Source organism: Malus sylvestris, chromosome 4, assembly GCF_916048215.2.
Source record: "Malus sylvestris chromosome 4, drMalSylv7.2, whole genome shotgun sequence".
In the NCBI taxonomy this organism is placed as follows: Eukaryota; Viridiplantae; Streptophyta; class Magnoliopsida; order Rosales; family Rosaceae; genus Malus; species Malus sylvestris.
In genome coordinates, this window is record NC_062263.1 from 25,292,207 (window position 1) to 25,305,573 (window position 13,367).

Genomic DNA, 13,367 nt, shown 5'->3' on the forward strand with positions numbered 1-13,367 from the left:
ATATACCGCTGGAAATAAAACATAAATCAAGTAACCAAGCTTCACTCTTTTCAGCTTTAATTTATAACCAACCGAATAAACATGGCAATCAATCAAGAATCTTTGGCGAAGAAAAAAATGTAACCAAATCATTGAAAATGCTGTTTTAAGTGTTTCCAAAATGCACAATCATGAACAATGGAATGGAATTGACCAAATATATAAAAACAATGGATGGAATGAATCTTATCAACGATTGATTTTTCGTTATACTCGCAACATTGGTATGTGATGAGGTTATTATTCCACTTAATTATAACAGTTCTAGTTCTTAATATCGCCAACGGTTATGACATAATATAATAGTAATAATATGTCTTATTGTAAAAAATGTCATAAAATGGGCCTTATGCTAACCATTGCACCCAACAAAAGATTTAGACAACTCTAGGTGCACCCATTTGTTAGAAATTTAAGTAGTGAGTAAAAATTTCTTTGTCCCACATTGGCTATTCTCAAAATATTTCATCACTTTATAAGGCTTTGTCATTTATAGAAAGTAATTGGAGTAATAAGCCTTGGAGAATAAAATTGGGCTTACCCTTGGGGTTGGGCTTTGGGGTGTACTAATTAATTATCAAAAGATGGATGGCTCTTGGGCTTTGAAAATTAAATTCTTTAATTAATTTTATTTAATTAATTTCGAATTTAATTAAATTAATTTTTATTTGAACAGACTCATCTTTTCAGATGAAGTCTGAAGTCACTGAAAAATGCAGAGAGCATTGCACCCCATCTGAAGAGATGTCTCCCAACAATCACATCCCATTCTTATACTTGTTGCGAACCGGCATAATCCCACTATATATACATCCGTCTGCATGACATTTAGAACACAGAAAACATAAATCTCCTTCTATAATATATAGCATTCTGACTGAGAGTACCACAAGGAAATTTGCCAAAATTTAAGTTTTTAGGTGCTGGAATTCTAACTTGATCGTTGACAAGGAAATTCGCCACAAGGAAATTTCTGTTTCAAGGACATTGCGGTACGCAAGCCTCAATCTTCAATATTTCTGTTTAATATTAGTTCATTATTTATACACTGTTTATTTATTAGCATATATAAATTTATCACATATTGTTGACATATATCCAACAATTAAATTTAGCTTGCGCAACAAACATCCCAAAAAAAAAGACACATGTCCAATATGGTGGAATTACTGTGCTCATCACTGTAAACAGTAAACGCCTACATCAAATGAACTGCAATTGATGAAGAAATTCATAACTTCCTATCAATTATGATAGCTACAATATTGCTTAGAAATTATACAGACGTCCATGTATGTAGCAATGTGGCTTAAGGCTCCACTTCGTCCACCATCAAACTTGAAGAACAAACTTGGATAATTAATTTATATAGAAAAGAAGAAAAGCCAAAGAAGGAGGAGCTAAGCCATATGAGTGCTAGGGATTTGAGAATGCTGATTGTGATGTGCTTCCTTGTGTTGGGAATAGCTCAATCGCCTATGGAGTTGTGTCATAGAGATTGTGCTTTTTTTCTTTCTTTCTTCTTTTATTGACATAAGCAATAGAGTTTCTGTTCGTGGCAGGAATTTCCGTCGGGGATGACTTCCTGGCCAACGAGCACACAGCTCCCCTGGGAGATTGGCGCCGGTTGAGGGCTGCTGTCGGGCTTCTGCTTTCCTGTCGGGCTTTGTCGGGCAAGTCTCGTCGGGCAAGACTCTTCGGGCAAGGCTGAAAGAGAAGGACAACGTTAACTTTGAGATGTGCCTTTGTGGGGCCTTAGGTGTAGGCCTTGAGGCTCACAATCAAGGTTAACATTTTAGTGCTCAGGCGTGCCACTGTCATCTTCAGCATGGCAGATGTCGAATGGATGTCAAGTTTTAGTTGTGAATATGCATATGCCCGAGAAACCGTGTTAGATATAACAGGTGCCTTTGTGGGGCCTTAGGTGTAGGCCTTGAGGTTTCCTGTCAAACTAAACCAGTACTTGAGCATATTATATTTGGTCTTTATGGTTGTCGGAGTCTTATAACTATTATATTTCTGATTATCCGAGTCTGAGAGGTAGAGCGAACCCAAATAGGTGCCTTTGTGGGGCCTTAGGTGTAGGTCTTGAGGCTTCCCATTAGAGTTCGTTCTTATACTCAAACCATCTAGACCGCAGAATAGAATGAATCCAAATAAGTGCCTTTGTGGGGCCTTAGGTGTAGGCCTTGAGGCTTCCTATCAGAATCCATTCCATACTTAAGCGTTCTATGATAATCATGATATAATAGAAATAAAACCAAGAGGTAGGTCGATTACTTGCGCCCCAAGTAACTTCGGACTTCTCGTTTATCAAGGATTGTCGTGGATGGGTTAAGTCCACATAAAGTTCTTTTTTATGCCTTGAGGCCAAGGACTTTTAAACTAATCAGATTTACATGCCTGAGGGCTTAAGACTTGGATCTGATTTAAACACTGAAGATATATTCAAATCGAATCCAAGTACTGAGAAAGCTTTGTCATCGTGATTTTGCTAGAAACAACTTGCATATAACTGGAAATATACAACATATTGCTAGACTTTAAAGAAAGATAAGACAAAGACAGAGAAAAGCAGGTCGGGCAAGATTAAACCTTATCAATTAAGGCTGATCGTCATGCAGGTCCCTATCTTTGTAGTTCTGTCAAAGGTCTGAAAGCTTAGAGGGGGAAAGGGGAAAGGAGAATACAAAAGGTGAATCGATACTACAACAAGTTCGAACAAGGTAGCAGAGCTATTACAGAGGTTGGGAGAAAAGATTATCCCGCGGGGGATGAAGGCTTGGGCTAACTACAGCTTCGTTTTGAAAGGCAAATCTGGCTTTTTGAGCAGAGTTTGTGCTTTTGTTTGTTTGATTGAGTGTCTTTATTCCTGTCTTCTTTTCCTCCTTTTATAGACGACTCGGTTTGGCTCCTGTAGCGACAGCTTTGCCCGAATGCGGTCTGAGGGTGATGACTCATCAGCTTTATTACATGTAATGCCACCATAAAGTACTTTATGGGCTGTGCAGTCTGATCAGTCTACACCACTTGGTCTTTGGGTAGGTAGGCAAGTGGCCCTTATGAATTGTATCAAGTCAAAAAAGGCCATTTCCTGCTTTCCCAAGTTTCGGCCGGGCCTTGATCTTCTATTCCTCCAGGCCTCCTTTTGGGCCGACTCCATCCTTGGGCTAAAAATCAAGTTTTAATCCAAACAATGCCCCCTTCAATTAATGTGAAGGTTGGAATCCCAAGCGTCGACATTGATTGAATACCCGCATGCATGCATATCCGTCCTTGGGAATTTGTGCTTCCGGTGCCCCCTGCTCTTCTCACGACCCTTGAACTGTCTTTTGGGCCCTATAAAAATCTAGCTCGGGACTTCTCCTATCAAACTACCAAATCCCATTTGGCTCTAGCCTTCAACTTCCATCCATCTTGAGCGTTCTTGTCTCCTCTTAGAAACTGAAAAATGGGTTCCTCAGGTTTTGAGTGGAGTTTCCTAAAACTCCCCTTTCGCGAGAAAATGAGGTTTCACCTGATGACTGCTATCTCCAACACCCTTGGTCAACCGCCCCTCTATCTCCAACACCTTTGGTCAAGCGGCTTCCTCTTGATGGTTTGTCTTCCCGCAAGCTGCGGCGATAAATCGGGCTTCACCATCACATATGGTGACAGCCCCGTCGGAGGATCCTCTACCAGGCCCATGTTGGCCGCACAACCCGATCACCCGATTGGGTTCCATCCATGAAGACATCGGGAAACCAGCTGAAGACACCACTATACTCAGAGAGAATCAAATGTAACACATAGGATTGGAACTCTGTAAATTTCATCAATTTGTCGACATGAAATAAATACTATTTTAGCAATTTCTGTCTTTCTGCCTTCTTTGAATGTTTGATGAACAAAAACACTGCACATGAGACTCCCAAAGCCTGTTTCACTCTGCCCCCTCTTCAATGTAACAATCCCTAACATCCCATAATGTAGGACAATATTTTTTTAAGAATCTAACATTAATGGGATGTTTCTGCCCATTTCCTTCGAGGTCCGCTAGGTAGTATCCTCCTTTATTCAAGACTCGACTAATAATGAAAAGACCTTCCCATGTCGGGCTCCACTTTCCAAAACCCCGAAGCTGAGCTCCCAGCGGGAGGACTGTTTTCCATACTAAATCTCCCTCTTTGAAAGACTTTACCTTCACCTTCTTGTTATAAGATCGGGCAACAGCTATCTTTCCTTCTTGAATCTGGTTCAAGGCTTCAATTCGGGTTGCATCCAGGTCTTCAATACCTTGACACATGGCTTCGATATATTCCGCACTATGTAACCCAAATTGGTTCTGAATTCTTACGGAACTAACGTTGATCTCCATGGGGAGCACTGCATCTTGCCCGAACGTCAAAGCATAAGGAGTTGTGCCTGTTCCTGCTCTTTTAGAAGTCCTGTATGCCCACAACGTATTCCCTAGCATCTCGTGCCACTTTTCTGGACTATCCATCACCATTCTTTTAATAATGTTGACCAGGATCTTGTTACTAGCTTCAGCCTGCCCATTTGACTGAGGGTAGTACGGACTGGATTGGATCATCTTTATCTTGTACTTGCTTGCAAACTCCTCGACTTCTTTTGAAATAAAAGATGGCCCACGGTCCGTTACTATAGTCTCGGGTACCCCATATCTGTGCAGGATCTTGGTCTCGATAAAATTCTTGACTACGGCGGAAGTTATGGATTTTACTGCTGATGCTTCCACCCACTTGGTGAAGTAATCCGTTGCTACAATTATAAAAGTATGCCCTTTACTAGAAGCTGGATAAATTTGCCCGATGAAGTCCATCGCCCATCCTCGGAACGGCCAAGGCTTGACCACTGGATTCAAAGGCACTGAAGGCACGTGCTGGAGAGGTCCATGCCTCTGACATTCTTCACAACCGCGGGCATAAGATTTGCAGTCTTTTTCCATGTCGGGCCAGAAATAACCGTACCTTCTGAGTAGCCATCTCATCTTTGTCCCTGCTTGATGTGCTCCACATATTCCCTCATGTACTTCGGCCATCACTCTCATGGATTCTTCCTGGCCTAAGCATTTTAACAGTAATCCATCTGGGGTTTTTCTTAGCAGGTTCTTCGCCCATAAGACATATTTGGTTGCTTGCTGCCTATTCTTCTTACTTGTATGTGAAGAGGGATCCTTCAAATGATGAATGATGGGTGCCCTCCAATCTTCCATCTTGGTTTCTAGAACCATTACATCCAAACTAAATCCCCTGTCTAAGATGGAAGGAAGGTTTCTTGTTTGGATCTCGACATCTATTCCATACTTTCTTTCTTGTATTGGCACTCCTGAGGCTAGTTGCGCCATTTCATTGGCTGCTAAGTTAGACCCCCTAGGAATATGATTGACTGATATCTCAGACTCCCAGAAACTCAACAATTATGTTGCTGCCATATAGTACCCCGCCATAGTGATATGTCTGCACTTGAACTTGCCATTTAGCTGGTTTATTACCAACTCTGAATCACCAAAGACTTCTACTTCTGCTGCCCCTAAATCCAACAGGATTTCTAGACCAATAATCAATGCCTCATACTCTGCCCGATTATTAGTATTTTCTTGGTAATCGAGCAGGAATGAGTAATAATGATAAACCCCTTGAGGATTTATAATCACAATCCCAGCCCCTGCAGCCTTCTGAGTGTGGGATCCATCGAAATACAACTTCCAAGGAGTAATCCAGAGGCCCGTTACTCTTCTTATCTCTTGCTGGATCCAATCTTCTTTGCCCGAAACATCACTTCTTGGTGGGATCCAAACGCTAGTAACCTCCAAACTTCCCGGGATATTGATTACCTCACTTTGAGGTTCCTGATGCTCGGTCAAGAAGTCAGCAATTGCCTGGCCTTTAACTGCCCTTTGGGGTACATATTGAAAGCTGAATTCTGATAGTGCTAGAATCCACTTCCCAATCCTTCCTGCTAGCATAGGTTTTGACAACATGTACTTTATCACATATGTTTTGGCAATGATGTGCACGTGACAAGGTAACATATAATGCCTTAGCTTGCTGGTAGTAAAATATAGAGCCAAACACAATCTCTCCACCGGAGAATATCTTGTTTCTACCTCGGTTAAAATTCTGCTGAGGTAGTATACGGCCTGCTCATTTCCACCTTCATTATTTTGTGCTAGCAAACTCCCAATTGATTTTTCCGAAGCAGAAATATACAGCTTCAAGGGCTTTCCCCTTTGCGGTGGTACCAACATTGGTGGAGAAGTTAGGTAGGCCTTGATGCTGTCAAATGCCTGCTGGTGGGTCGGCCCCCACTCGAAATTCTCTTTATCTTTCAATCTTAGTAGATGAGTTAGCGGCTGGATTTTGCCCGCTAAATTGGCAATGAATCTCCTCAAGAAGTTGATCTTGCCTAGTAGCCTTTGAAGCTACACTTTGTTGGTGGGTGGAGGGGACTCCAATATTGCCCGAGACTTGTTCTTGTCCACTTCCACACTTCTCTGATGCACCAAGAATCCCAAGAAGTTGCCCGCTCTTACTCCAAATGCGCACTTCTTTGGATTCATCTTTAATTTATGGATCCGCATCCTTATCAATGCTTGCCTGAGATCTACTAGATGCTGCTCTTCTGTTTTAGATTTCACCACGATGTCGTCGATATATACCTCCATGCTCTGGCCAATGAGATCATGAAAAATGGCATTCATTGCCCTTTGATATGTTGCGTCAGCATTCTTGAGCCCAAATGGCATGACCAGATACTCATATGCCCCCACATGACCAGGACACCTAAAAGCTGTTTTATGAATATCATCTGGAGCCATCTTTATCTGATTATATCCGGCATTTCCATCCATAAAAGATAAAACTTTATGCTTTGCTACTGCATCTATGGATAAATCAGCCATGGGCATGGGGTACTCATCCTTTGGTGTAGCGCCATTAATATTTCTGTAATCGACACAACATCGTACTGCTTTTGTTACAGCTTTTAAAACGGGTACAATGTTGGCCAACCACTCCACATATTTGGCTGGTCTGATAAAACCAGCTTTCACTAGCTTCTCAATCTCTTCTTTGACCTTTTCTTCTATCTCATTTGACATCCTCCGTGGTGCTTGCTTGACCGGTTTATATCCTTCCTTGATGGGCATTCTATGTTCCACCAAGGTTGGATCTAACCCTGGCATCTCGGTATAATGCCAAGCAAAACAGTCTTTGAATTCTTGCAAAAGACAAATAATTTTTGCCCGATCATCAACCCCTAACAAACCACTGATCTGTATTGGTCTTGGATCCTCCTTCGTGCCTAGATCAATAACTTCCAAAGGATCCTGAACTTCGGGTGATGGCTTATCAGGTTCTGCACATAAAAATTCAACCAACTCTGGGCTCTCGGGCAAATCGTCTGGCCCATCTAGATCATATATGCACTCGGCCATTTGAATGGCCCTATCCAGTTCTTCACTGCAAGATTCCTCTCCATTTCCATGCTGGCTGGTTGAAGCTTCTTCCTGCCATTCTTGCTCTTCCTGCTCCCTTTCTTGTCTTCTTCCCTTCCCATATACCAACAGTCTTTTAATTAGGGATCTGACTGCCATGACCTGATCTTTCTTCTTTTGTTCAGTCATTGATGGTGTAAGGAATTTGGTATGAGACAGGGTCTATCCCACTCCTCCTTAGTAAGGAGCATTCCTTGTTCCAGAAGCTTTTGGGCCGTCACCTTGGTAGGGCGGCCGTTCTCGTCAGCTCCTGAACACTTCAAGATTCCTACATTGGGGTTGTAGAAACTTGCTTCCACCATATTGGCTGTGGGGAGAAATGGCCGTGATTCGGCCTCTACTATCTCCCAAAAACCTGGTCCTTCAGTACCTGCCTCATGATATACAGCCACTTGTTGATGAAAAGTGGAAGGTATGGCTAAACTTTGGTGGATCCAATCTCTTCCGAGTAAGGCTCCGTAGGTGGAGGTGCAGTCCACCACAAAGAATGCCAGCATTATCTTTTTGGACCCTAAGTCGACCTCCAAAGGTAATATCCCATGCGTCTTAGTGATAGCACCTAAGAAGCTAGAGACCGTAAGGTCCGTGGGAATAAGATCTTCCGTACCTCTCCCCATCTTCCTCATCTGCTTGGCCGGTAACACGTTAACAGCTGCTCCTCCATCAATTAAAATTCTTTTGAAGGGCACACCTTCCAAGTGAGCTGAAACATATATAGGCTTCAGATGGTTGGCCAACGAAATACTCGGGCGATTGAACACCATCTCGTCTGTGTAAATCCTCATAGGACCACATTTGGATGCTTCTGAGGGCTCAGCCTTGCCCGAGTCTTCTTCTTCTGCTATCTCCACATTGACTTGTGCCATCATTGGCTCCGTTGTTAAGTAATCACCCTCCATAGTAGCAGGCTGATCAGGTCTGGCACCAAACGTGGCGGATAATACATACGCCATGTTGATGTGGAAATTACTGGGCTCGAGTACATCCTCTTTCTTGCTCCCAATTTGGTCCATGAATTCATCTAACCAGGTCATCGCATCGGCTGGAAGTAGTGGTTCTGGTATCCCTTCCTGTTGTGGTTGATCCATGGCCTCGTACAACGTTTGTTTTGGGACTTCACCAAAGGGATCCACCAATGGCAGAGAAAGTGGTCTTGCAACAGTCCCCATGTGAATAGGTTACGGCTTCCACCCAGGAGTTGGTACCATGATCAGACCTTCTTGAGCTCTTCTCAAGATCCTATACTTCCCAGGATGTTGGCTCTGCGGCACATGATCCCCCACCCCTTCTGCTTTGTTATTGGCTTTCTCTACCTCCTGCTTACTTCGCCAACGGGGCTGGCTACTACCTCCAGATGTTGCTCTTTCCAACTTTTGATTTTTTTAGGCTTCGGAGGTAGTGGGGGTCTTCAAAGAGTTCATGTAGGCATTGCGCTGCCTTTGAACCCTCATGATCATAGAGGCTCCCATCAGTTTGGTAGGCTGTCCGTTCTTCCCGACTACATACCATTTTCGCCCGAGGTGGGCAGGATTCCCTTTTCTGCCGGGATTAGCTATCCCATCAATTCTCTTGACTTCCCTCCCCATCTGGCCATTCTGAAGATGATCTGCACCTCTCTGGACTTTGGCCTCCATTTTTTCTGCCTCGTCAGAAGCTTCATGGTTTCGAAACACTTCTGACAAAGCCTTGGGCTGGGAATCACCTCCTAAGCGTTGAAAAACACTTCGGGAAGTATCCTTCTTTGTTGCCTGCTTACTTCTTTCGCGGGCTTCTCTTCTTGTATCTTATTCCTTCCTCCTGATTAACTCGTGATCAATGAGGACTCCAGCCAAGGGAACCTCGAGCTCACATTCACACTGGCATTTACTACACATAACCATCCCCTTGATTATGGCAGCCTTTGGATACTCGAGCCGTTTGATTATTCCCTCTGTAGGTTTTTCGGCCAGTCTTTCTTCTTCTTCCCTTGTAATCTTCCCTTTTCCTTTCTCCGCCCATGTCATTTTGAGCATATTTATAGGGGCCACTGAGAAAGGAAATGCAGGTTTGATTATGACCATCTCGTCTGGCTGGCTGTTTCTACGTCTTTTGCCTTTGGGAGGAACCACATCTATATCACCTCTAGAGCATGTGGAGGCTTTCTCCAATCGTTGCAGCATTTGAAATAACGTGGTCTGTAAGTCTTCTGGCATATCTGTTTCTTTATCTTCTGATTAGAAATCCCATCGGGCGTGCCAAAACTATGTTTGTGGCAGGAATTTCCATCGGGGATGACTTCCTGGCCAACGAGCACATAACTCCCCTGGGAGATTGGCGCCGGTTGAGGGCTGCTGTCGGGCTTCTGCTTTCCTGTCGCGCTTTGTCGGGCAAGTCTCGTCGGGCAAGACTCTTCGGGCAAGGCTGAAAGAGAAGGACAGCGTTAACTTTGAGATGTGCCTTTGTGGGGCCTTAGGTGTAGGCCTTGAGGCTCACAATCAAGGTTAACATTTTAGTGCTCAGGCGTGCCACTGCCATCTTCAGCATGGCAGATGTCGAATGGATGTCAAGTTTTAGTTGTGAATATGCATATGCCCGAGAAACCGTGTTAGATATAACAGGTGCCTTTGTGGGGCCTTAGGTGTAGGCCTTGAGGCTTCCTGTCAAACTAAACCAGTACTTGAGCATATTATATTTAGTCTTTATGGTTGTCGGAGTCTTATAACTATTATATTTCTGATTATCCGAGTCTGAGAGGTAGAGCGAACCCAAATAGGTGCCTTTGTGGGGCCTTAGGTGTAGGCCTTGAGGCTTCCCATTAGAGTTCGTTCTTATACTCAAACCATCTAGACCGCAGAATAGAATGAATCCAAATAAGTACCTTTGTGGGGCCTTAGGTGTAGGCCTTGAGGCTTCCTATCAGAATCCATTCCATACTTAAGCGTTCTATGATAATCATGATATAATAGAAATAAAACCAAGAGGTAGGTCGATTACTTGCGCCCCAAGTAACTTCGGACTTCTCATTTATCAAGGATTGTCGTGGATGGGTTAAGTCCACATAAAGTTCTTTTTTATGCCTTGAGGACAAGGACTTTTAAACTAATCAGATTTACATGCCTGAGGGCTTAAGACTTGGATCTGATTTAAACAATGAAGATATATTCAAATCGGATCCAAGTACTGAGAAAGCTTTGTCATCGTGATTTTGCTAGAAACAACTTGCATATAACTGGAAATATACAACATATTGCTAGACTTTAAAGAAAGATAAGACAAAGACAGAGCAAAGCAGGTCGGGCAAGATTAAACCTTATCAATTAAGGCTGATCGTCTTGCAGGTCCCTATCTTTGTAGTTCTGTCAAATGTCTGAAAACTTAGAGGGGGAGATGGGAAAGGAGAATACAAAAGGTGAATCGATACTACAACAAGTTCGAACAAGGTAGCAGAGCTATTACAGAGGTTGGGAGAAAAGATTATCCCGCGGGGGATGAAGGCTTGGGCTGACTACAGCTTCGTTTTGAAAGGCAAATCTGGCTTTTTGAGCAGAGTTTGTGCTTTTGTTTGTTTGATTGAGTGTCCTTATTCTTGTCTTCTCTTCCTCCTTTTATAGACGACTCGGTTTGGCTCCTGTAGCGACAGCTTTGCCCGAATGCGGTCTGAGGGTGATGACTCATCAGCTTTATTACATGTAATGCCACCATAAATTACTTTATGGGCTGTGCAGTCTGATCAGTCTACACCACTTGGTCTTTGGGTAGGTAGGCAGGTGGCCCTTATGAATTGTATCAAGTCAAAAAAGGCCCTTTCCTGCTTTCCCAAGTTTCGGCCGGGCCTTGATCTTCTATTCCTCCAGGCCTCCTTTTGGGCCGACTCCATCCTTGGGCCAAAAATCAAGTTTTAATCCAAACAGTTTCATTACCACAAAGAACCAATTACAAGGGTGCCAGATGGGAATATATCCTCCGGTGATCAATTTCTTGATCTGGAGAAAATTAGCACAAGAACACAAATAATTTAAAACCCCTGTACGACTACCCCACAACTCATACCACTAGAACGAGGAGTCTTGAAACAAATATGCCACGTAGATAAGACGTGATATACCAAGCGTCAAAACCCTCACAAAAGCCAACGCAGTTAACGAGGCTACAAAACACTGTAGCTGCACAATCATCTTGACGAAGCAAGCAGACAAAATAACAAAATGACCTAGAATAAAAAAACAAGAAAAACTTACATGTCCACAATGGAGGAACATGTGCAGAATTGGCAGGAGATATGGGAGCAGAGTCACATGCAGAGATGGCATGAGGCATAAGATGCTAGCTGTAGCTGGGGCAACACCCATAGCACCAAAATCAGTCATAAATTCTGTCGCCCGGTAGGGGTTGTAACGGTAGTAAGGTTAGCGATAAACGACATGGATGATAGAGGGCAGGCCAAACCATCCATGCCACCACACCTCTAAACCCCACCACCGCCATGAACCCAAATAGGCTGAAATGATAGTTCCAAGGGCAAAGCCTTTGGAGAGCCCAAATCACCAAGAGAACGACAACAGATCTGCAAGCCAAACTGTAGGCATCCAAGAAGGCCGCCGCCGGGAACACTCCAAAACTGACTCCATCCAGGACACATAAACATGACAAATCTGAAGGCTCTTCACGTCAAAGCGAGAGAACGACCCTACGAAACATGCATTCAAAACGCCGCAACACCAAACCCAACAACCACCATAACCATCCAGGAAAGCCACTTATGTTGGGAGGGAGTAGAAGACGCGATACACCAAAAAGCAAACCCCAGGTTAACATCCACCAAACGAATGACCAAGGGATGCCATTATTCAACCCGCTCAGGAGAGAAACTGGAAAAACAGTGGCCAGAACCGTCTAAACTAAAACATACACAACGGCATAGCCATACAAGGGAACACACAGAGCAGAAGAACCTTGGATCTAAGCCCGCCAGTGGGACGATGGAAAAAGCGTGGGAGGAAAGGGAAGGGAGAGAAGCCTGGGATGAGGGAGAGGAAGAAAAAAGGGATGGACACAAGAAGTATGAGCTAAAAGTAGGGAGGGAGAAACAGCCACCAGCCCCTAGCCATAGCCAGAGGCCGGCAGCTAAGGAGATGGGTTTTTCTAGAGTTGGAAGGAAGATTGAGAGAGAAAGATTGGAAGAAAGATTATTAGGGATTGTGCTTCTCTAGCTATGCACGATTGTGCCTTCATGTCGGGCAAGCTGCGTCGTTTTGCCGCCTTTGGAAGTTTCCTATGATTGTACTCACTACTCAAGATTATGCCAATTCAGTCGCCACCACTGCCGCCGCTACCACCTCCGCCGCCACCACAGCTTCAATTCCTAATAGTGGATATACTTTCAATTTTCTAATTATTGGAAATTGTAGTACTCTCGTTTTTAGTCATAGTTATATTACAGTTGTGTGTTTAAATAACATTAGCGAATAACTATTTATAGTTGTATTATCAAACACGATATACATTTATGGTTTATTGCATGTCATGTCCACGGTAGATGATCACTACGTTAATTCTTGGTACAAGAGATGCTCCAACTCCAAGAAATAAAAACTAGTAGCTTGTACAACTCCACAATCCATATAATGTTTTACAAGTTTACAACACAATACATAAAATATTGAAATGCAATAATGTTGGAAAATATTAGTATTTTGGCTTATTTGAATGTTTGGTTTTATGGGCTTAGCCCGTTAGAATTAGGTTTTATTAGAGATTAGGGTTAGTTTATTATAAATAGGGTGCTTTGTTATTCATTAGAAAGAAGTTAGTCACAATGTAGTCTCTTAGGGTTTTGTAGCCGTTTCGGCAT